Source organism: Catharus ustulatus, chromosome 1 (genome assembly GCF_009819885.2).
Source record: "Catharus ustulatus isolate bCatUst1 chromosome 1, bCatUst1.pri.v2, whole genome shotgun sequence".
NCBI classification, from domain to species: Eukaryota; Metazoa; Chordata; class Aves; order Passeriformes; family Turdidae; genus Catharus; species Catharus ustulatus.
The window spans coordinates 78,461,630-78,484,347 of record NC_046221.1 but is presented as its reverse complement, the minus strand read 5'-3'; the positions used below and the strand labels follow the sequence as shown (position 1 = coordinate 78,484,347).

Sequence of the window (22,718 nt, the reverse complement as noted above, 5' to 3'; positions counted from 1 at the left end):
CTTAGCTTGAAACTATCAAGATATATTATTTCTGAAGACTACTTAAATAAATCCCTTCTTGCCTAAATAACAACTAAAAAATCACATCTTTAGAGGAAATTTAGTAAACCACAGGAATAAATACTCAGGTGCTTGACATTTATTTTCCTATCCTTTTGGAGCCTTTTTTGGTCAAGGTTTTCTGAATCCTTAGATGTCTTTTGCAGCCTATCATCTCTGAACTGGAAGGGAAATACTTGAATCTGCTTACATTGTTCCTCTATTTTTTTCTAATTCAGATCATTTTGTGCCTTGGATGTGCACCCATAGGCAACTAGGATCCTTCCCATAAGACAATGAAAGTGATCTAGAGTGTTGTCTATATTTGTATAATGTTGGTTTGTTTTTTTTTTTTAAGTGCATCAATGGACAGAATCCTTTCACCTCATCAAGTAAGCATTCTGCCAGACATTACCTTTTTATCCTCTAAGGACTACTCTCAAGCATTCTCTGTAAGAGAGTGGGCTGTGTGTTCTGAATCCAAAGTATTTCAAAATTCTTAAAACTCAGCATAAACTTCTTTCTGTTACTATTTCAGTTGCTGGGCGTAATTTTTCTATGACCCTCCAGTATAAATATGTTTCATGTGTGGATCACAAGTGGCTTTCTGCTTGTTACCTGCAATCATGCTGTTAGAGCTTCCAGAAATTTGCTGCTGTGCTGTCCTGGAAATTCAGATCTGTCTGAATTTCAGACTTCTGTCAGATAGTCTTCCTCATAACAATTCTCAGTACTTTTTATTCCTTGGGTTTTTTTATATATATTACCAGTTTAATGTGGATCAGTAAGCTGGTCTGCTGAACTTGATACATTTGAAATTATTTAACAGCATATCCTTTACCATAAAATCATACTTCTTGGTTATTGGGTTTTGGTGGTAAAATCTGATCTGTTTTTTTTCTGACTCCTACATTTCTGACTTGTCAGGCCAGCTCTGTTTACCTTCTTTCGGCTTACCAGACACTTGGTATATTTAGGATATAAATTCTATTTTGATGAGTGTTCTGATATTGTTTGATGTTGCTACAAGCTGAATGATATTTCAGCACAAACTTAGCTTGTTATCTTCATATTTTTAGTTACAGCAGTTATCTGTGTCATTCATCTGTGACTATTCTAAAGCTTCATTAACAAAATAACATGATTTAACACAAGATAAAATCACAAAGTTTGTCTAGTATTGCTCTGAATCTCAGTGTTCCAGAGATTTTGGAGCAAAGAAGCATATGGTATCTAACATAAATACTTCACACCTCTGTTAAGAGATAAAGTAGGAGGATTCATAATCTCTGAAACTTCACACAGGGTCTTAATCTATGAAGAAATAAATATAAATTATAAAGAGGCACATATAAGAAAAACGTGCAGTGGAGGACCTGAGTATGATATGACAGCAAGGTATTTCATTAAATTAACTGTTTTGCTGTATCTCTGATAGTATTTCAATAAGCACTTGATCACTAACTCCTGCAGAGAGTGCAGTAAAGGAATACATTGAAATTAACCAGTAGGTACAGTTAAGATGTGTGTTGTCCAACCATGCCTGATACTTGTACTAAACTAATCAACAGGCCAAACAATTTGTAAAACAATACATTTCATTTTGGAAGCAAGACATAACAGCATTCTTCTTGAGAATTAACGGAACTTTCAGTGCAGGAAAGTACAGTCATTTTATTTATTGGATGTTAAATATAATAATAAAGTTATAAAAGAAATGTAATTTTTCCTATATTCATCCCAGCAGTGCAAAGAAAGGAGTAATGAGTAGGTTGAGACAAGAAAACTCTAAGGCAAAATAGGATAAAGCTATCCTCAAAAAAATCCTTTGCAGTCTTGTCTGTGGCAAAGACACTTCATTTCAAATACTTGGGGGCTGGTAGCATGTGGTGTGAAATTTTAACTTTAGAGTAATTTTTAATGGAGTTAGAGATTTAAACTTTTTAATGTTAGCTTATTTTAAGGTGTAATTCCCCTTTATTTTTAGTAATGAAGACAAAACCATACAGAAGTATAGTACTATTTTATTTCTTCCTCTTAACTTTTATGAGTGAAGACTTTTTTTTATATGCTTCATACTCTAACCAGTAGACAGTGATTATTCTTCCAAGTTAAGGGCAAACTTCTGCATCTATCAGGCAGTTTCATGTTAGGCACCCTACTTAGTTTTCTTTGTACTCGTTCTCTTACCTTTTAGTCAGTGTTTGTTCAGTTTAGTGTTTCACACTTCCTTTCTGGCACCATCGTCGTCTTTGTGCTCATCAGCTAGTAACTAGTTTGTACTTACCTTACAAAGACTGCCAGCTGACACATCAGATTGTGCTGTAAAAGAAATATTAGCCACCCTAGGATCAGTAAAGCCACTTGGAAAACTGGTGGGCTAATTAGCATCAGACAAAGTAGTCTTATCCTTGTATACGGTGGTAATTTATAAGAACTTCTCTGGCTTTGGGGGGTGTTTTTATATGTTTTCTGTGCTTCTGAGTTTTGGGGGGTAGAGTTTGTGGAGTTTTTTGGTGGGGAAGGGGATGTACAGTAATTTCACGATTATAAGCCACACTGAGTATAAGCCGCACTTCCGGGTGTTGGCAACTTTTTGTTCTTTGTCCATATATAATACGCACCTGATTATAAGCCGCACCTTACAATACAGGATGTGATAAAAGGTATCTATTCTATCACCATCTGTTGAGGGTGGGGACAGTGATCCTTATCTCAATGGTAGATATTCTGCTAATGGGCCATCCACTGAAACCAGGCAGGGCATTGTTTTTTATCTTTTCACAACCCATCCTTCCTCCAGAGAGTCATTTTCTGCTAATGGCCCATTGAGTCCCACTGTGGGACTGATAAAATTACTTCATCCCATTGGAAGTTGCTCCAGCCAGGGGGAAAGAGCCCAACATTTCTTACCAAGATAAAAACAGACGTTTTGGGACACTAAGGGAGCCTCTTTCTCCACTGGACTCCAGAGGAAAACCGGATTTCTCCACATCACCACTGGACCTCTGGAGGGAAACTGCACCTTCTACAGGGGCACTGCTTCAACTGAATCACATCTGTCACTGCAGGAGGATGCAGCCACCATTTAATGGGACTGCTACCAACACCCTGCCTGATGGGGTGTCAGGTTGTACTCTGACTTTGTCGGGGTTTGGAGTTTGTTTCTTTGTAGTACTGTATTTCTATTTTAATTTCCCTAGTAAAGAACTGTTATTCCTAATTCCCATATTTTTGCCTGAAAGCCCCTTGATTTCAAAATTATAATAATTTGGAGGGAGGGGGTTTACATTCTCCATTTCAAAGAGAAGTTCCTGCCTTTCTTAGCAGACACCTGTCCTCCAAACTAAAGCAGTGACTTTTTGTTCTTTGTCCGTATATAAGCCGCACCTGATTATAAGCCGCACTTTGGGTTCAGACCAAAATTTTAGTCAAAATGGTGCAGCTTATAATCGTGAAATTACTGTAATTGATATAAGGCAGCTGCACTGCCTAATGACATCTCTGATTAGATGGTTGATGGCAGATGAGGAAGAAGCATAAGAGCTGCTGCATATAGAAAAAAGGTACATCAGTACTTCCTAGTCTTTGCTATTACAAGAATGTATACATATCTATTGAATAGTAGTACAGATATCTTACATAATATTATATCCTAAATATTTCAGCATTATTCTGGTTTTTGGATTTAGCTAGGATTTCCATAAATATTGGCCAATTTCTTCAATAATATGGCATTATCTGTGATAACATCACTACCACAAAAAAATATAGATCCTCTATTTCTCTTAAATAAAACCGCTGTAGCATTTCTGTACCCATATACCTTGTTCATGTTTAAGAATGGAAGACATTTTTACCTTAAATTTAAGGGCTAGCTTGATCTTCTGCAAATAAAAACCTGATGGTGTAACCCCATCTTGCAGTGTAGCCAAGCCCCAATCAGCCACTCACTCACTGCCTCACCAGTAGAACTCGGAGAGAATCAGAAAGGCAAAAACTAGAGAACTCCTGGGTGGAGGTCAAAATGGTTTAAGAAGGAAAACAAAAGCCATGCACACAAGCAAAGCAAAGCAAGGAGTTAATTAACTTATCCCATGGGCAGGCAGGTGTTCAGCCATCTCCAGGAGAGCAGGGGCCCCTCATGCAAAACAGTGTTTTAGGAAGACAAACATCATCACTCCAACTGTTCCCCCTTTCCTGCTTCTTCCCCAGACGTTATATACTGAGCATAATATATGATACAGAATATCCTTCTGGTCAGTTTGGGTCACTGGTCCCAGCAGTGTTTCTTGCCAACCTCCCAAGCATCCCCAACTTCCTCAGCAGTGTGGCAGTACCAAAAGCAGAAAAGGCCTTGGCTCTGTGCAAGCTCTCTTCAAGCAACAACAAAAACATCTCTCTATTATCTACCCTGTGTTCAGCACAAGTACAAAACATGAGCCACGGTGAATGAAATTACCTCTGGCCCAGCGAAAACCAGCACACTGACTTTTAGTCCCTGTTCAGCAAATACTGACATGGTACCTGTCCTTTATCTAACTTTAATATGTCAGATGGAAGACAGTTATTTAAAATTCCCATCTGAGAATGAGGTAGTGCTCAAAAGGATAAAATAGAGGACTTTTTTTTTGTTAATAACTATGTCTCTGACCATTCATCTAGTGCATCAGGATCTGTGGTACAGCTCTAGTAAAGATCATAAATGGTGTTAGACTATGAGTAATTGTAAAGAGGGACTGCAATTGAAAAACTCTGCTTGGATTGAAGTATTCAGTAAAATGAGTGGCACATCCTGTTCCCTACAGAAGGGACCTCCTCATGCTCTCAAATAAATGAATTTCAATAGAGTATCATTTTTTCCCGATATAACATGTTCTAAAACCTCAATGAGATTTGCTTGTGAAAGAAGTAGAGCACACAGTGCATGTTTAATGTTAAGAGAAAAGATATATTGTATTCCTTGTAGCATGTTTGCTCTATTACAGGATAATATTACACATCTTCTTTTCTTTTCAGATACTTTTTCACTGTATCTGATGCTCAGGAACCAAGGAACTCCATCACCAAAACACAAGCAGCTATTAGAGAGCTACAACAGAAATAAGGATATTTTCCCAACAGTATACACTTCATAGGAGCAGCTAGATGGCATGCTGAAACCTGGAGACCAGTTATTGCTATTAGTACTGCTAATTAATGCTATTAATACTGCTAATAATTAGTTCATATGCAGTATCCATTATTGCCACTCCATATAGAACACAATTAGTCCTTTAAGGCTTTGTCCACAATGACATAGGAGTACACTATTTCAGGGAGTTGTTGCCATGAATTAACTGTGATGGCTGTGGTCGTTGGTGGGTTTAGCTGTGGAGATAAAAGTAATGAGGCTTGAGAGCTCTCAATGAGGGAGCTGTTGTGGGCTATTACTTTAGCCCCCACCCTTCCAGCTTAATTGGTTTATGTTACTCAGTTTCCTACAGATAAATATGAGGAGAATCTATCTCCTTCTGACACAGCTTGTCTTAATCTATTTGAAGCAGTACTTATTCTGGAGTAATTTGTCAATCATTTTCCACCTCTGTTCTGCAGGATCATTCTGGTGGCCCCAGACAACCCTCTGCAGAATGTTTTACCACCTATCTTTTCAATCATCCTTGGTTCTGATCTTGCAGATTTTAATATGTGCATACTTTCCTGTACCTTGTTTGCATAACTATCCCACAAGTCCCTATTTGTTTTTGGGATTGCCTACTGTTTATACTTAGTGGCATTGCAGTGTTAATGAAAGCTTGTGTACTGTCACCAAGATGTCTATGTCTTAGTTTGAAGTAAACTGTGGTGGGTTAATCTTGGTTGCCTGCAGATGCCCACCAACTGCTCGTTTAATGCCTCCTCCCCAACAGGGGGAGAAAATAGTGAAAAAGTTCATGGATTTTCAGAAGGACAGGGAGATTTTGTGTTGTTTTGGGTTAAAAAGATTCAGCTTGGGGAAATTAATTTAATATATTGCCAGTTAATAATAGAGTAATGAAAAACAAAAACACAACCAAAACCACCTCTTCCTCCTTCTTCCCAGACTCAACTTCACTCCTGATTATCCTACCTTCTCCCCCTCCCCAGGAAGCACAGGGAAGGGCAGGAGGTGGTGGTCAATTCTTAACACGTTGTCTCCATCACTCGTTGCTCCTCACTGTTTCCCTGCTCCATGTGGTGTCCCTCACACAGAACACAGGGCAGATATCTGCTCCAACATGGGCCCTCATGGGCTGCAGAGGGACAACTCAACACTGCTTTGTTCTCTGAGAGCTGCAGACTAATCCGTGCTCCACTGAGTAGACTTTCTTCTCCCCCTCTTTTTCCACTCACCCCAGAGTCTGCCTGGTTGTTTCTGTCTTGTTTTTCTCACTCTTCTTTAGTAGCAGCTGTTTTACAGATATTTTTACTGTTTCTTAAAAATATTTTTCTTGTAGAAAAAAAATTAGCCACCACCATTGCTGATTAGCTCAGCTTTAGATGTCCTCCTCTCATAAAAGTCGCCCTTGCAGTGCTCTTTGCTGTGAAAACCTTGCCGCATAAACCTAATACAGAAGAAAATGTCGAATATATTGTGCTTAATCTGCTTCTGCTTCAGGAGTGCACAATACTTAACTGAGAATGTAGTCAGGACTCAAGACAGAAAGTCACTGTTAAGTAGCTACTAAACATTACGTCAGAGAGCAGTGAGCTGACAGACCTGATTGATTTTCATTGCCCTGAACACAGACAAGATATGTGAAGAAGTGTGGAAGCATACACAAATACTGTGGCCTGCACCTAGTCTTCCTTTTATTTCTATTGAGGGTCACTAAACTTGGCTTCTATCTGTGGAAGAACAGTAGTCAGTCTGTACAATATTAAAAAAAAAAAAAAAAAAAAAGAAGCTAACCCAGACAAATTGGATTGTAGAGGATAAAGGGATTTTATCATCATTTTAATTATGGGACAGAACACATATGCGATTTCCTATAGAGTAACCAGCAAGATAAGAACTACATGTACAATTTGTTTGTATTTCTTCAAAGATCTAAAAATAAGAATGAATTGTAGTAGCCTTTTCTGGGCTATTCATTTTTATTCTATTGGGTATTTCTGGCTAACATTGCTTGAAGTCTTCAAATTATTTGAAAATAAATTGCATTGGGAATCATTCATTTAAGAACAGAAAAAACATACTAAATGAGTTATTGGACTGTGTGTTACAAATTATGTGCTTGTATTTTATCATTAGGTGTCCAGTCTTTAACTGGTATCAATACACACGAGTCAAATGTGACCGCATTCACTTTAAAGTGCTTTAATCACTATCATAATTACGTATGTTATCTTATTTATTCACTAGTCTTTATATGGTATTCCTGATTTCACTTGTACTGAATTGAAATAATTGCATTTCTTTTATAGAACTTGGGAAAACAAGAGTTTGCATAATCAGGTGTCATACAGCACTCTTTCCTCTTTGATGGCCCAGTGCCTGTACAATCTGTGAGGAATTTGTACCTGTAGGAACTTGTCCTTTTTGACGCAGCTGTTCTTTATTCAACCTTGAATTTATAACAGATATGCATCCAGGAGCTATATTTTCATGCCACAGATAGAAACAAACCCCTCTAAATTTTTCCTCTGATACACTAGTATTTCAACTCTTTTCCCTTCGGATATTTTCAGACTCAGATTACATCGTAGTAGATAATTCAGTAATATTTTCTGATCCTTGTTAACTTTTTTAACATCTTAGTGGAACTTGTAGGGAAGAAAACCTTTTCTATTTGTTTCCTTTAAAGGAAAACAAGTAAGGATCTCAGATGCTTTTACAATTCATTCAGAAGGTAAATGATGTATGTCTACTTTTTATGGCGTGCTCTTAAATTTTCTTATTTTTATCTACCTTGTAGTAAAACAAGCATGCATACCCAAGGAAAAAAAAATTACTGTGCATTAGAAACATTTTGTGAGACCTTCATTTAAAATTTAGAGTTGGGTAGGAGTTACTGTAGGTAACCTAGTTTTTCTGAATAAATTGAGTTTGAGCTTCATGCTCAAATAGAAATATTTGCATCTGCAAATGAGTATAATCCATTTACTGATGAGTATAGCCAGCTGTTCTCTGAAATCTCAGTGTCCCATATGCAAATGTGAAATTTACTTGCTTTCCTTTGATGTTGCTATTGGAATCTAGGAGGTGTGATAAACTGGAATCAAAATGCTATGGACTGTGGAAAACACAAAGTAGCCAAAGCTGTTCTGGAACAGAATAATTAAAGGTAGTGCTTCAAAATGAAGGGTAGAAGAGAAATGTTTGAATTTCCTTCCATCTCTGGAGGGAGGGGGATTGTCTTTAGTTACTGGGATAAAAGATAGCTGTCTGTCATGGCTTTCTGAGTGCTGAATGTACTCAGGTAGATAGTTAAGCCTTTGGGAGATAGAAGAGGGTAATCTTTAGAGGTTCAAGTTTTTCTCTTCACATGACAGCCTGGGTAAAATGTCTTAACATAACTTTTTTGGAGTATAATAGTCATCTTTACAAACTCCCCCAGAAAGTTTTATAAAAAAATATGCAGGAATATGTTATTTGGCTCACTAAGAGTAATAATGATATAGAAGAATATTATTATTTCTCTTAGTGAGCCAAATAGAAGAATATATTAGAAGAATATTATTATCTACACACAGAATAACTCTTTAGGTCTTTCCTCAGGATGCATCTTTCAGGGAACAGCACCTGCTCCAGCCTGGGGTTCTCCACAGGCCACAGCACAGACACTTGCCCCACCAGGGGCTGCAGGGACATCCCTGCCAGGGATTTAGTCCAGCTGTTCCACACAGGGCCTGCCTTGGCAGAACCCCAGTGCTGCTACTGACACCTGGGCACTAACACATGATACAAATGCGTTTTTAATATAGAAACCTTTAAAATCCATCTGAAGTTGCAAACTATGTTTTTAATCAATTTTTAGAAAAAGTTGGACATAGACATCTTGTCATTTCTTCTTCTCTCTTTTCCCTGTTTTTGCATACAGATACCTACACTTTCAAGGTCTATTTCAGAACTTTCCAGAGATGATTTTGGATGTTTTTGCCTAGCATAATACATTGCTACAGCTTATGTCAGTCTTTGTAGACTCACAGACTTTGGAGTCCAGTGAAAATACTTCTCCCTGTGTAGTGGCTACTCCAAGCCAGATCATTCTTGTTGTGCTGTCCCTCATTCAAGAGGAACACTGCTTACCAGGGCTGTCACTTAGCCCATGTCACTCACAAGAGAGTTTCCATGTTTCTCAGTGTTATGGGTAGTGTAGAGTGATAAATGTATTGAAATATTCATCAGAAGACATGGGGAGATGGCAGGAGGGGGAATTTGCGAGAACACAGACAACAAATATTTTCTAGCACTGCTATTTTTTGCATGCTATTTACAGTGATTTCACGATTATAAGCCGCACCTGATTATAAACCACACTTCCAGATGTTGGCAACTGTCTTGGGTTACAATACAGAGTATGATAAAAGGTATCTATTCTATCACCATCTGTTGAGGGTGCGGGCAATGATCCTTATCTCAATGGCAGATATTCTGTTAATGGGCCATCCATTGAATCCAGGTGAGGCATTGTTCTTTATCTTTTCACAACCCATCTTTCCTCCAGCGAGTCATTTTCTGCTAATAGCCCATTGAGTCCCACTGTGTGACTGATAAAATTACTTCATCCCATTGGAAGTTGCTCCAGCCAGGGGGAAGAGCCCAACATTTCTTACCAAGATAAAAACAGTGGTTTTGGGACACTAAGGGAGCCCCTTTCTCCACTGGATTCCAGAGGAAAACCGGATTTCTCCACATCACCACTGGACCTCCGGAGGGAAACTGCACCTTCTGCAGGAGCACTGCTTCAACTGAATCACATCTGTCACTGCAAGAGGACTGCAGCCACCATTTAATGGGACTGCTACCAATACCCTGCCTGATGGGGTGTCAGGTTGTACTCTGACTTTGTCAGTGTTTGGGGTTTGTTCCTTTGTAGTACTGTATTTCTAGTTTAATTTCCCTAGTACAGAACTGTTATTACTAATTCCCATATCTTTACCTGAAAGCCCCTTGATTTCAAAATTATAATAATTTGGAAGGAGGGGGTTTACATTCTCCATTTCAAAGAGAAGCTCCTGCCTTTCTTAGTAGACACCTGTCCTCCAAACTAAAACAGTGACTTTTTGTTCTTTGTCCATATATAAGCTGCACCTGATTATAAGCCGCACTTTGGGTTCAGACCAAAATTTTAGTCAAAATGGTGCAGCTTATAATCATGAAATTACTGTAAGTTCAAATGAAACCTTCTTAGGCCTTCTTTAGTCAAATACTTTGTTGTTCAGTGTCATAGCTTAATGGATGAAGAGAAAAAAAAATATCAGGTCTGTTTTGTTTATTAGTTCCGCATCAAATTCAGCTAGATTTAAAAAGTTGAATATATTTTATATTAACCTGCCTCTTCATTAGCATGTCTTTGTCACATTATTCAGTGTGTGCATGAAATACTTCTGGGTTTTATCTGTCATTATCAATGCTGAGAGCTCATACAAATTCCTGAGTACTGCCATTTTAAATAAACATCAATGCTTCATGTTGAGTGATGGCATGACTGTGACAAAACATTTTCTTGACATGGTAGTAGAGAACATATAGTGCTCAACATTTCTAATGATTGCTATAAACTAAATTTTGGTGTTCAGAAACCTGAATCTGCAGGGAGCTCTTAAGGAACTCAGACATTCACTGTATTTTTCTTTTAGTTAAAAAAAGCATCGTTTTGGAGTTAATGTATTTAAATCAAAAGTAGACTTGAACTAATAAAAAAATTAAGGTACCTAACTATTTTTGACTGAGAATTTGAAACTATACATGTTAATGTCTCACTGTCAATTCTGAAACCTGTCATGCTAAAATAGATAGCTTTTGTTGACTACTGTTCCTACTTTAAAAAGTGGATTGAATACTCATTATTTTTGTGACTTTTTTAACCAAAATGATGAAATCTACTTTTCACAAGTATTTTTTATAATCACAATTTACCTTTCTGTGCTCTTCTGTTCTTATTATAGCCATAGAATATATGTCTATATGGCTATAAAGCAAGACCATCATCCTGCTAGTAAATATGAAAACTTCTCAGCTACTTTCAAAACACTTTTTATATTAACATGTTAATGCATCATTTGAATTAATATTTGTAAAGAACTACAAGAGAAAATAACACTAAAAAGCATTGGTTTGAAGTTCTAATCTTCATGAAACAATGCAATGGCAAACTGCTTGCCTTTGAAAAATATACTTATGAAACAAAAAAAGTCTGTTTCTAAATTGAACTATTTGAGCTTCAGAAAAAAAGTGCAGAGGGCTTTGGTATCAAATCAAGACAGCAAAATGTCTTTTCTGTCCTTGCATCACAGCAATTGCTTTCTGACTGTCTCGATTTTATCTGTGAAATAGAGGGAGAAAACTGGTTGCCGCATCAGTAACCATCAGTTGATTTGATATGGTGGAATAAAAGACTTTCTGAGGATAAAGAACGAGACAGATAAATTGAGGAGGAAAGCAATATCAGCATCTAGAAGAGCAAGCATAAAGTTAACACAGAAATTTGGAAGTAAGGAAAACTGAAGAGTACTACTGATACCATGATAAAAAGTGAAGAGCATAACTGCCTACTTCTGCTTCTTGAATCACTGAAGAATGTTTTTATGCATTATGTCTTCCTTCTGCTCTCTAGTGCCACTGTTTTTTCTGTGAAAAACTGTTAATAATTTGGGGAGAATATCAACTTTCTTAAGGAAAAAAAATCTATATGTGCATGCAAAAATGCAAGATAATATTACAGAATTATTTTCTTTTTAATTTTTCTGTCTTAAAACTATGTGAAGCCTGTAAGAAAATTTGTTACTCGTTTTGCATATCTCCTTACTGTTTATATGACCCTACAACTTATTGCCCCTCATGAAAAGTCTGACCACATCTTCACAGTAAGTCCTCCTAGATACTAAAAGCTGCTCATAATTTCTGGTAAGCCAAGCTGATCATGTCCCAGAGGCTCGACCACTCCTCATATGACTAGTGTTTCAGTTATAAAATGCTTGGAGGCCCACTGCTGAACCCAGTCCAGGTTGTCAGTCCTTGTCAGCTGGGCATAGTATCCAGATGTGCTCTCAAAAGTGCTGAAGTGAGGGGGGTAATCTGTTTTTGTGATGTCCTAGCTGCACACTGATGGATGGTTTCCAGAGGGCTACTGGCCATCTTGTCAGGCCTCACTGCTTGCTCACACTCAGCTTGTGTCTGCCGAGGCCCCCAGGTCCTTTTCCTCAGATGTGCTCCAGGCAGGCACACATTGCCCTGTCCCTTTGCACCACTGCTACCTGCCCAGGGGCAGCATCTGGCATTTGATTGTGAAGTTCATGAGATTCCTGTTGGTACATTTCTCTAGCCTGTCTACATTCTTCTACATGGCCTTAAGAGCATTGACTACTCTCTCTAATTCTATGTAATTTCAAACCTGGTGGTTCATTCTGTCTTTACTGTGAGTTTTATAAATATATTAAATACATCGTTCTAATGTTGCATTTCACCAAAGTAGGTCACAAGTGATTGCTTCTTCATTGTCAATGGTACATATCAATATGACATAGGAATCCGAGCTATAGAATGGGAATATTTTCTTCAGATGTTTTACAAATGGGCAACCCACAATTTAGGTCTTCTGCTAAATTTACTTTGTGTTTGTTTTAATTCTGTGCCCTATGGTTAAGGTGTCCCAATTTACTTACAGTATATCTGTAATGATTTTTACCACTCTTAAAGATCTCTAAATACAATTCTACATCTCTCCTTTGAAGTACTGAGTATATATATTTTCTCATGCACAACTCAGCTTTATTGTATGATTAGCGTCTAGTAGTAATACTTCGAATTTTACACTTTCAGGATGACTATGACAAGAAACATTCTTTCAGTCAAGGAAATTTTAAATTTAGACCCAGTTGTGACTACCCTTTTTCTGTGTTATTAGGGATTCTAATAATAGTAGGTATAGGACAAAGGAACTTCTCAAGGCCAAGAAATGTTTTCTTTATTTACTTAAACACCTTGAGCATGTTTCTTTAAACATGAACATATTTAGTGCTTTGAGTATGAAAGAAAATATGACTTAAGATTTTTCAACATCTCTATGACAAGTGATATTAGTCAATCTTCTGAAAGATTAGATGTGAGGTTCTCTCTTTCTTTCCCTCTTGCTTTTCTGATGCCATCTTATTTCTCATTGCATTTTCAAATAGTGTCTTTAACTTAGAGATCCATTTCCACTGCAGAATCGGTGGCCAGTTAAAATGCAAATATTATTTTAATACTTCGCAAAGTCTGGGAAGGTGTTAGTATTTTTGAAGAGGTTATTAGGTTCTAAAAATGTTAATAATTTCTATTGCCAGTTTTCCAATATTTTTTTGTTTATAGAAATGTGGAGTTAGAATTCTTGACAGGAACAAGGTCATTGTTATTTATCTGTAGAAGGATGTCTTATATGCTTTGCTAATTTGCCTTGAAATTCTGTGCCCAATTATTCAAACTTTTAAATTGCCACTTGTGACTTAATTGCAATTAGCAGAACACTATCACCGTAACAACTTACTGTTATCCATATTATTCATTCTTTCCCCAGATGCAGTACCTTTACCTGACTACCTTTTACCAAGGATTACTTTTTTTAGTTATATAATTATGAGTACGAAGGTAATTTTACAAATTTACTTCTAGTTTTTCTTTGTGGCATAATGATTACTGATATCAGAGAGATTGTGCAAGCTCCTGATTACTGAGCATCCCTCAAATACTTAAAAGCATAGGTTTTTCTCCTTTCAAGTTCCTGTGAAATTACCATTGTTCATCTTTGGATTTGCTGACTCTTCTTTACTAATGCATCCCTCCAGATTATGGGAAAAAATGTTGTGGAGGTTTTTTGGGGGTTTTTTTTTGTTTTGTTTTTGGGTTTTTTGTGGTTTTTTGTTTGTTTTTTGGGTTTTTCTTTTTTTTTTTTTTGCATATCTTCTCTTTAGTTAGCACATTGCACAACTAAAAGCATTCAAAAGATGACCATTGTACCTTCTTTTATAGTTGTTACCTTTATAATGATTGCTGTGACTTCAGCTCTTTTATATCAACACTCTTGTGGTGGACGCTGCTTGTGCCACAAACTGCTTATTACTGGGCGTGGCATTTATCAGTTCTCATCAGGCTGAACAAAGACATCAGTCCATGTGTCAGGAAACACTTATGCTTTTTTTGTACACTTTTATTCCAGCGACCAGCCCATTGTTTTAAACTCAAGTGTGCTTTCTAACTGGCTCTTGAATTTTACAACTTAATTCTCAAAAGTGGTGGCTTACAAGCCCTTAATTTTTATACTACAATGCAATAAGCTCTCAAGTCCCACAATAAACTTCTCAAAGGTGCCTGCTCACAATACCATTTCTCAAAGGTGCTGGCTAATGAGCCACAACACACTTCCAAATGTTCCCATCTTCAACAAATTTCAGTACCAAATATAGGAATATTGTACTCACACTTCACCAAGACAAAGGGAGAGAGAGAAATAATGGTGGAAAAGAAAGAAAGAGGGCAAAGAAGATCATGAATCCTTAGATCCCACGATGGTCCTACTGCATGAATGGTCTGGAGCTGTGGTAGCAAGACAAGGAGAGAGAGAGGGAAAAGAGGGAAAATAGAGGAAGTTACCCTGGTACATGCCTCTTACATAAACTAGAGTTTTCATGCCATTTATTTCATGCATGCACAGCCAGCCATTTTGAGCCTTTCAGGAAGTGAGTCAGGGTGGGGAGGAACACACATGACCACAAGTCCCAAGGCAGAAAAGGAAATTGGCTCAGAACAGCACTGCCCCACATTTGTGGGACCCTCTCTTCCAATCACAACTTTCCTATCACAACAGTCAGAATGTTTGAGACAAAGTACAGTCATACCTGTCCTCCACAACTTGACTTTCAGCTTCTGTTAAAGGCTTGGAAATTTCTCCTGTGATGGGAAATGAACCCTAAGTACCATCTAATTTTTTATTTCAAGAAGCATTGACATTGATACCAAAGAGTGAGAGGAGAATTTTGAGAATACATTAGGTACTTATTTACAGTAGAAGAGGATACCAATGAGAAACAGAATTGTTGAGATTATTGGCATTTTACCACTTAAAAAGTATCTTAAATTTTAACTCCAAAATACCAGCTGACAGAGCTACTTCAAAAATTACCTGATTGTTATACTGATTTGTGTATTGAATTAAGGAAGTGTATTTGGGTCTGGCTGAGCCAGAGTTCATTTCCCCATAGCTTCCCTCACAGTGCTGCATTGGTGGCTGGAAAGGTGTTGATAACACAGCAGAGTTCTGGGTACTGCTGAGCAGCCCTGGCACAGCAAGAGCATGGTCTCAGCATTGCCCACATCAAGTGGCTGGGGGTGAGCAAGATGCTTGGAGGGGGCACAACCAGGTCAGATGACCCAAAATAACTGAAGGGGTGTTCCATACCATATGACATCATCTCAGATATAAAGCTAAGGAAAGTAGAAGGAAGTGAGGGCATTCGCTATTTACAACACTTGCCTCCAGAGCAATTGCTGTGCTTGCAGGAGCCCTGCTTCCCGGGGGATGGCCAGACTTAGCTTGTTGATGAGAAGTGGAGAGTAAAACCTTTCATCTCTCTTTCTTTGCTTGTGCATATGCCATCTTTCATTTTTTTTAGTAAATTTCCTTATTCTAAACCAAGGTTTGTTTCTTTTCCATCTCAATTTCTCTCCCATGTCCAGCTGAGAAGATGATGTAGTAGAGCAGCTTGGGGCACATCTGGTTTTCAAGTATGGTCAACCCATCACAGGAAGTATAGATGATATCAATATAAGTCTCAAATCTGTATCTTCCATGGCTTTATGCAATTCAGGATTGGTCATATGGCTCTTTTGAAGACAACAATATATTTGAAGACAGCATCAAAGGAAGTGTGATTGATATATTTAAGAATTCTTCTAGCTGGTACAAATTTCAGCATGCATTTGTTTGATTAAAATGTGGCCTCATTCTTGAATGTTATAAAATTTTAAAAATTTTAATTAGAAGTGCATAAATTCCAGCACTTTTTCTCTTTATTGGAAGATCTTTTTCTCTTTATTGGAAGTCCATTATGGAGTGTAGCATGGATCACTGATATCTCTGCACAAGGCATATTTGCAAAATAAGGATTTAAGTAATGGATAAAGTAAGGGGAGTTTTCAAAAAGTACTTGACAGATTAAATGCCTATTTGCAATTACTTATACATTTTCTTCTTTAAAATAGAGTAAATCAAAGTGACAGCTAGATGTTTAAACTATGAAGCCCTCAGGTTTACCCATGGAGGGAAAGAAATATCTGTGTGGTGTTAGAAGAAGGGAGTAGTCTGGATTCACTTTTCTTGTGTTGTCTATATTAATATTAGAAAAAAAACCACAACACTATAGTGATATATGACTGTCTACACACATATTTTTACTTTATACAAAAATGTTTATAAGATTAATTCATAAATATCTGCTTTATTTTGTGAGCACTGCTTGAAGCACTTTCATTCAGTTTGTTTCTGTTTTAAGCCTTGTATTGAGAAGTGAGCACACTGGCCTAAAAGAAGGGAAGTTCTGGTTTCTGCAGGTCTCAGGGTAGTAGTAGCCTGCCTAACCTTCAGAGAGGCATGAAAACTAGGAGAAATAGTAAAATGTATTTTTATCTCTGTATCAGGCAAAAGAAGTATTTCCCTTTAGATCTGAAAAAGAAATCATATTTTACTGATCAATTAGTTTCAAAAATGTAGTGATAATTTATTATCTTAGAAAGCCTGCAGCACCATTTGTGGTCTGCTCATTCCAGGCATCCCTGAACACTCCCAATTTGGAGTCAAAAGAAGGATCAGAAAGGTATATGAAATAAAAAGTGTTCCCATCTTTTTTTTTTCTTCTTATATATGTACACGAAGTGTAATTACTGTTCACTGAAACACCTAATAAGGGACATAAAAACAAACAAAAAATAATGGCAGCACTTAAATGATACATTAAACACAATGTTGTATAAAATATACACCATTTAAAAATTTTAAAATCCATGCTGATAGAGGAAGTTTGTGCTTTTGTTTTTTGTGCTTTTGGAGTTTTGAATTTTTGAGGGTTTTTTTTGGTTTATGTAAGATTGCTTTCTGTTAATTGTATTCAGGTTTCAGAAGTATCTTACAGGTCAAGCTTAGAATCTAATGCTGTGAAGTTGTCACTTGCAGAAGAAAAGTCAGTTTCAGGAATATCTAGGAAGAAGTTTGTATCTACAGCCTTCTTCAGTAATCCTTCCAGAATTCTAGAGCGATCTAGGACATCATTAATCTTACAACTTCAGGAGAAGTAGGCTGATGAAAAGGGTCCAATGGTTTCTAGAAAAGCTTCAATACCACAAAACGAATAATGCCAGGTGCCTGCAGAAACAGTGTCCCCTCTTCATAAGTGAAGAAAATTCTTTTGTTCTGGGATGAGAGCAGAGGTGCTGAGAGAACCAGAGCATTTAGGTTGCTACTTTTAAAATTTACATTTAGTTTTTCATGGTAGATTCCTGTATGACCAGTTAAAGGTTGCTGAGTCCACATAAAAGATGAAGTTCCATTCGGGAAGTATGATGTTTTCAGCAATTTCAGTCTTCATGGTATACAGAACTGCCATGACAGACAAGCTGAATTAATGAAAAGCAGGTTAAGTAGAGCAAGCAATATCAAAAATCCTCCTTTTGGATGCTGGCGCTAGTGCTGGCACAATCTGCAGAAGAGTGCTCTAGCATAGTGTTCAGGGGAGTTTCATTAATCAGAGAAAACTGGGAGAAATAGAGACACCCCGCCCCTCCCCCACTGGAAGCCTTCAACTTCCATAAAGAAACTACATGCTGTCAGTCTGAGCTCAGTCAGAATGTCAGAGAAGGTCATAGAGCATTTTCTCTTGAGTGCCACTACATGACATGCACAGTAAACTAGGGGCACAGGCACAACCAGCATGAATTTAGGAAAGGCAGGTCCTGCTTGACCGACCTGTCTTCCTTCTACGACAAGGTGACCATCTTAGTGAATGAAAGGCTTTGGATGTTGTCTACCTGGACTTTAGTAAAGCCTTTGACACTGTTTACCTCAGCATTTTTCTGAAGAAATTGGCTGCTCATGGCTTGTGCACTGGGGAAAAAAAATGGCAGAATGATAGATTCCAAAGAATAATGGTAAATGGACCAGTTGGTGGATGGTCATAAGTGGTGCTCCCCAGGTCTCAGTATTTGGGCCAATCCTGTTTAATAGTTTTACTGATGACCTGAATGAAGGGATTGAGTGCATCCTGGGTAAGCTTGCAGATGACACCAAGCTGGCTGGGAGTTTTGGTCTGCTGGAGGGTAGGGAGGCTTTGCAGAGGGATCTGGACAGGATGGATCATCGAGGTCTGTTTTTCAACAAGGCAAAGTATGTTTATCACTCTCTACCTGAAAGGAGGTCGTAGCAAGGTGGGGGTCAGTCTCTTTTCCCAAGTAACAAGCAAGGACATGGCCTCACGTTGCACTGGGAAGATTTAGACTGGATAGTAGGAAAAAAATTTCTTCACCAAATGGATTTCCAAGCATTGGGATAGACTGCCTAGGGAAGTGATTGACATACCATGTCAAACTGTTCAAAGGATATGTAGATGTGGCACTCAGTGATACATGGTTTAGTGGTGGATTTGGTAGTTTTGAGTCAATGGTTGGACTTTGATGATTTTACGGGTCTTTTTCAACCTAAATGCTTCTATGATGTCACTAGATTAACAGTTCTGGATACCACAAATACATGGTTACCGATGGAATAATCATGCTGCATATATGATTGCAGAATCTTATACTCTGCTCTTCTGTAGTGTGTTATTACTCATAAAGATTCTCAGGATTATAGTCTCTGTCCTAAAACAGCTGAGATGTGTAATGAGACACTGACACTGACCTAAAACTCTGTTTCCCACACAATGCAGCTCAGTTCCTTCTTAAGGTTAATATATTTGTACTAAACATGTCAGCCTCTGCCATATTCCATGCTTTCATTTTATTTAAAAAATCTAAAGTATCTAGTTAATTGTTGATTAGAAGTTTTGCTGGATTTTCTACTGATACATAATTTATGTATCAGTATGTGTATGTGTTAACACTGTATGCAAAGGATGTGACCTTACCCAAAGAGAACTGCAAGATTATGCTGCAGGTTAGCACTTTGAGAAAGCTGTTTTAAATGAATGATGCTTGTTATTTTATCTTGCAAACACTTTTCCTGAAAGGATGAGATAATAGAGAATGGCAGTGTAAAACTGTTCTATGAAACATGATGGTATGCTGTAAATGTTTGACCTTTTCATCATTTAAACAATAAGACAGTTCAGGGTGTGATGTTGAAGCATAATATTAACACAACTCACCTACACAGTTTAGCATGCATGCTGATATCATACAGTAAAGGGCACCCTGGAGCATTCTATGGAAGTATAAAATGCCAGATAAACTGTTAAAGGGGATTTCTTATGCCTATATTTTTAAAAAATGATCAGCACAAAGCTGTATTTAAAAACAAAAGAAACAAAAAAAGCCCACTTAACCATAAATAGCTCTTAAACAAATCCAAAGGTTTTCTAATTATTATTATTTATACCTATTTGTTGGTATTCAAAGCTGAATTAGACTAGGAAATGTTGCCATAATCTCTAATAAAAATATATAATAGTACAGAATGACTGTCTCAGAGAGACTAATTGGAATCATCAAACTAGTTAGTTTTGTAAATAAATCTAATTTCAAATGAGGATTAAAGACCTATGGAATCACTTTGCTTCCAAGTTTGAGTATTCTCAAACTACTCAGTAGCTCAGTAACAACAACTTCTTACTTCCCAGTGCTTTGACACAAATGTATATTTTTATCTCTTCCTTGTGTTTTACTATATCCCTTGACACATCACTTGATGGTCTTTTTTCATTTTACCTCTTTTGCATGTTCCTCTTGTGTAGGAATTTCCCTTGCATATTTATATTCAGTAAATGCCTTGATAAGATTTAAAAACAAGAAAAATATATAACCCACACACACACCTAATTATTGAATATTAAATACTTCCATGCAGGAGTGAAATTGTCTTGTACTTTTATACTGAAGCCATTATCTTATTTGCAGACCTGGTTTCTTTGAGAGTACTGTGTACTGAATTACAAAGATACCTCGTGTCTTATAAAGGAAGGTACATATATGCTTAAAAGAAGAGAAGGACAGTAGGACACCTGTTGTGAGGCTGTCATAGCAGTTTGTATATGCTCCTGTGTGCTGCAACAATCTTCCTCACCCATGGGATTTCTGATAGTCTATACATGAAAATCAACTTCTCTGAGCAAACATTATTGGTTTGGAAGAAGCTTTGTCTTTAATATTTGAAAGTTTATTTTTAATTGATTTTTTAGTTGACTTAGTTGATTTTCTGAACTATACTGCTTGAACTATAATTCCAAAATTTTTACACTTTCTAACCATTCCTTGGGATTTTAATATTAATGATGCCAAAGGATGCACAGAGAGAATTGCCATGTAGGCATGGTATAACAAAACATACTATTGAGCAGCTTCTGAAAAGGACAAAGATACAGGAAATGTCATGTGTAAAACTGGGTAAGGAACCCAAGGCTGACTTAGGGATCATTGACCACTGTACCAAAGCAGTCTACATACAGATTTTAGAGCATCTAACCACCTTTCTACAATGCTGTAGAAAGATCAGATCAGATCAGAAGGAAAATGCATGTGCGGTAGAGGTGAGGGATGTTCTTGTGGTGCAAAAGGCAGGTTCAATAAGTATGCCTTGCAATTGTAGCAGAAGGGACCTCAGACTGCTATTACTGATTCTTAGACTCAGTCAGTAGTTTAAGACTGGCACTTCAACTGAAATGAAAATAAACTGGGTTTACTGTCGCATGAAAACTTCAAAGTAAATTTTCTTCCCAGTAAGAGCATTACCATTAACAATAAGAGAATATCCATCCCAGAATAACCTAACAGTCAATAACTTACAGTAATTTCACGAATACAAGCCGCAGCAATTTGACCAAAATTTTGGTGGAAACCCGGAAGTGCGGCTAATACTCGGGGGCGGCTAATATGTGAATAATTTTCTGACATTTACAACCCCAGATGTGCCAACCAGGGCACCGAGCCAAGCACTTGCTAGTAAAAGCCGGCATTTCGCAATTGTTACAAAGTGTTACTCTGTTGCCCTGGCTCCCTGCAGGCAGCACGGGGGGCGGGGAGAGAGGCAGGAGAGCTCTCCCCTCCTCTGCCGCAGCCGGGAGAGAGACGGGGGGACCCTGCGCCGCCATTGCCGCGGCTCGGGGAGGAGGGGGGGGGGGCTCTGCCCCTGCCCTCCGCTGCCGTGGCGGGAACAGGGGGTACTCCGTGCCCGACCAGCGCCACGGCGTGAGCGGGGTGCGGTCTCCGTGCCCAGCCGGCGCCGCGGCGGGAGTGGGGCCAGGGCGAGCGAACCCAGAGGCGGCGGCCAGCCCCGAGCGGCACCACCGAGCTGGGCCACCTGGCCCCGTCAGCAACCCCTAGTGGGCCGAGCCTGCACAGCCTTAGTTGAGCCAGTAAACCCCACCATGCCGCGGTTCTGTTAGTATTTGGCAACTTTGTTGCACACGGGTCCTTGCTGTGAACGACAGAGCGGCTTATATTCAGGTGCGGCTTATTTATGGACAAAGAACAAAATATTTGCCAACAACCAGAGATGCGGCTTACACTCAGTGCGGCTTGTATTCGTGAATTTACTGTATTTCCATTCTGAGCAGAAATTCTGGTCATTCAAACACTCAAACATTAATGTGAAATCTGGTATATTGTCTGAGGGAAATGCATAAGATTCTCCTATATTTTTGGGTTTTAACTTTCTAAAACCTTTGTAATTGTTTCGTATGATTTCTACTTGACAAAATAGAAATGTATTTCCTTTGTTGATGAGCAATACCTTCATGGAAGGCACATTCTTACCTTAAGAAAATAAGCTTGACCACAGGATGCATTTATTTTAAATTCCTGGCACCAGCCAAAACTATGCAGTGATGATCTTGTTTACTGCTGGAAAGATTAGTAACATAGCGCTTCTGCATTTAAGGCCCCTTCCTGCCCAAACCATTCTGTGATTCTCTGATACACATTTTCCTTTGTGGAAGCAAAGGAAGAAAGGTCTCATGGGTCTTTGCAGATTTCACTAGTTAAGAAACATTTGCAGCTAATGATCTTGCTAGCAAGAGCAGCACAACTTTCTTAAGAAAGAAGTTGATTATGCCTGTCAGGCGGTTCTCTGTACTCCTTATCACGAGGATTTCAGTCCTGCTGATATTTATCATGTACTGCTTGTCTGACACAGTATTGGTGCAGAATAGATTGTACAACCTAAAGGTGTGTATGAACTCTGACCCACATGGGGAGAATTCATATCAACAGTGTGACACATTGCTGCTGCTGCTCTGTGTTTTCTCCTATAGCTGCAGTA

General features: G+C 38.1%; 1 pseudogene; it reads left to right on the top strand.

The window, feature by feature from the left end:
- The window catches only part of LOC116995085, a 74,367-nt pseudogene extending 55,698 nt beyond the window's left edge, over positions 1-18,669 (top strand).
- The last annotated feature ends 4,049 nt before the right edge of the window (positions 18,670-22,718 follow it).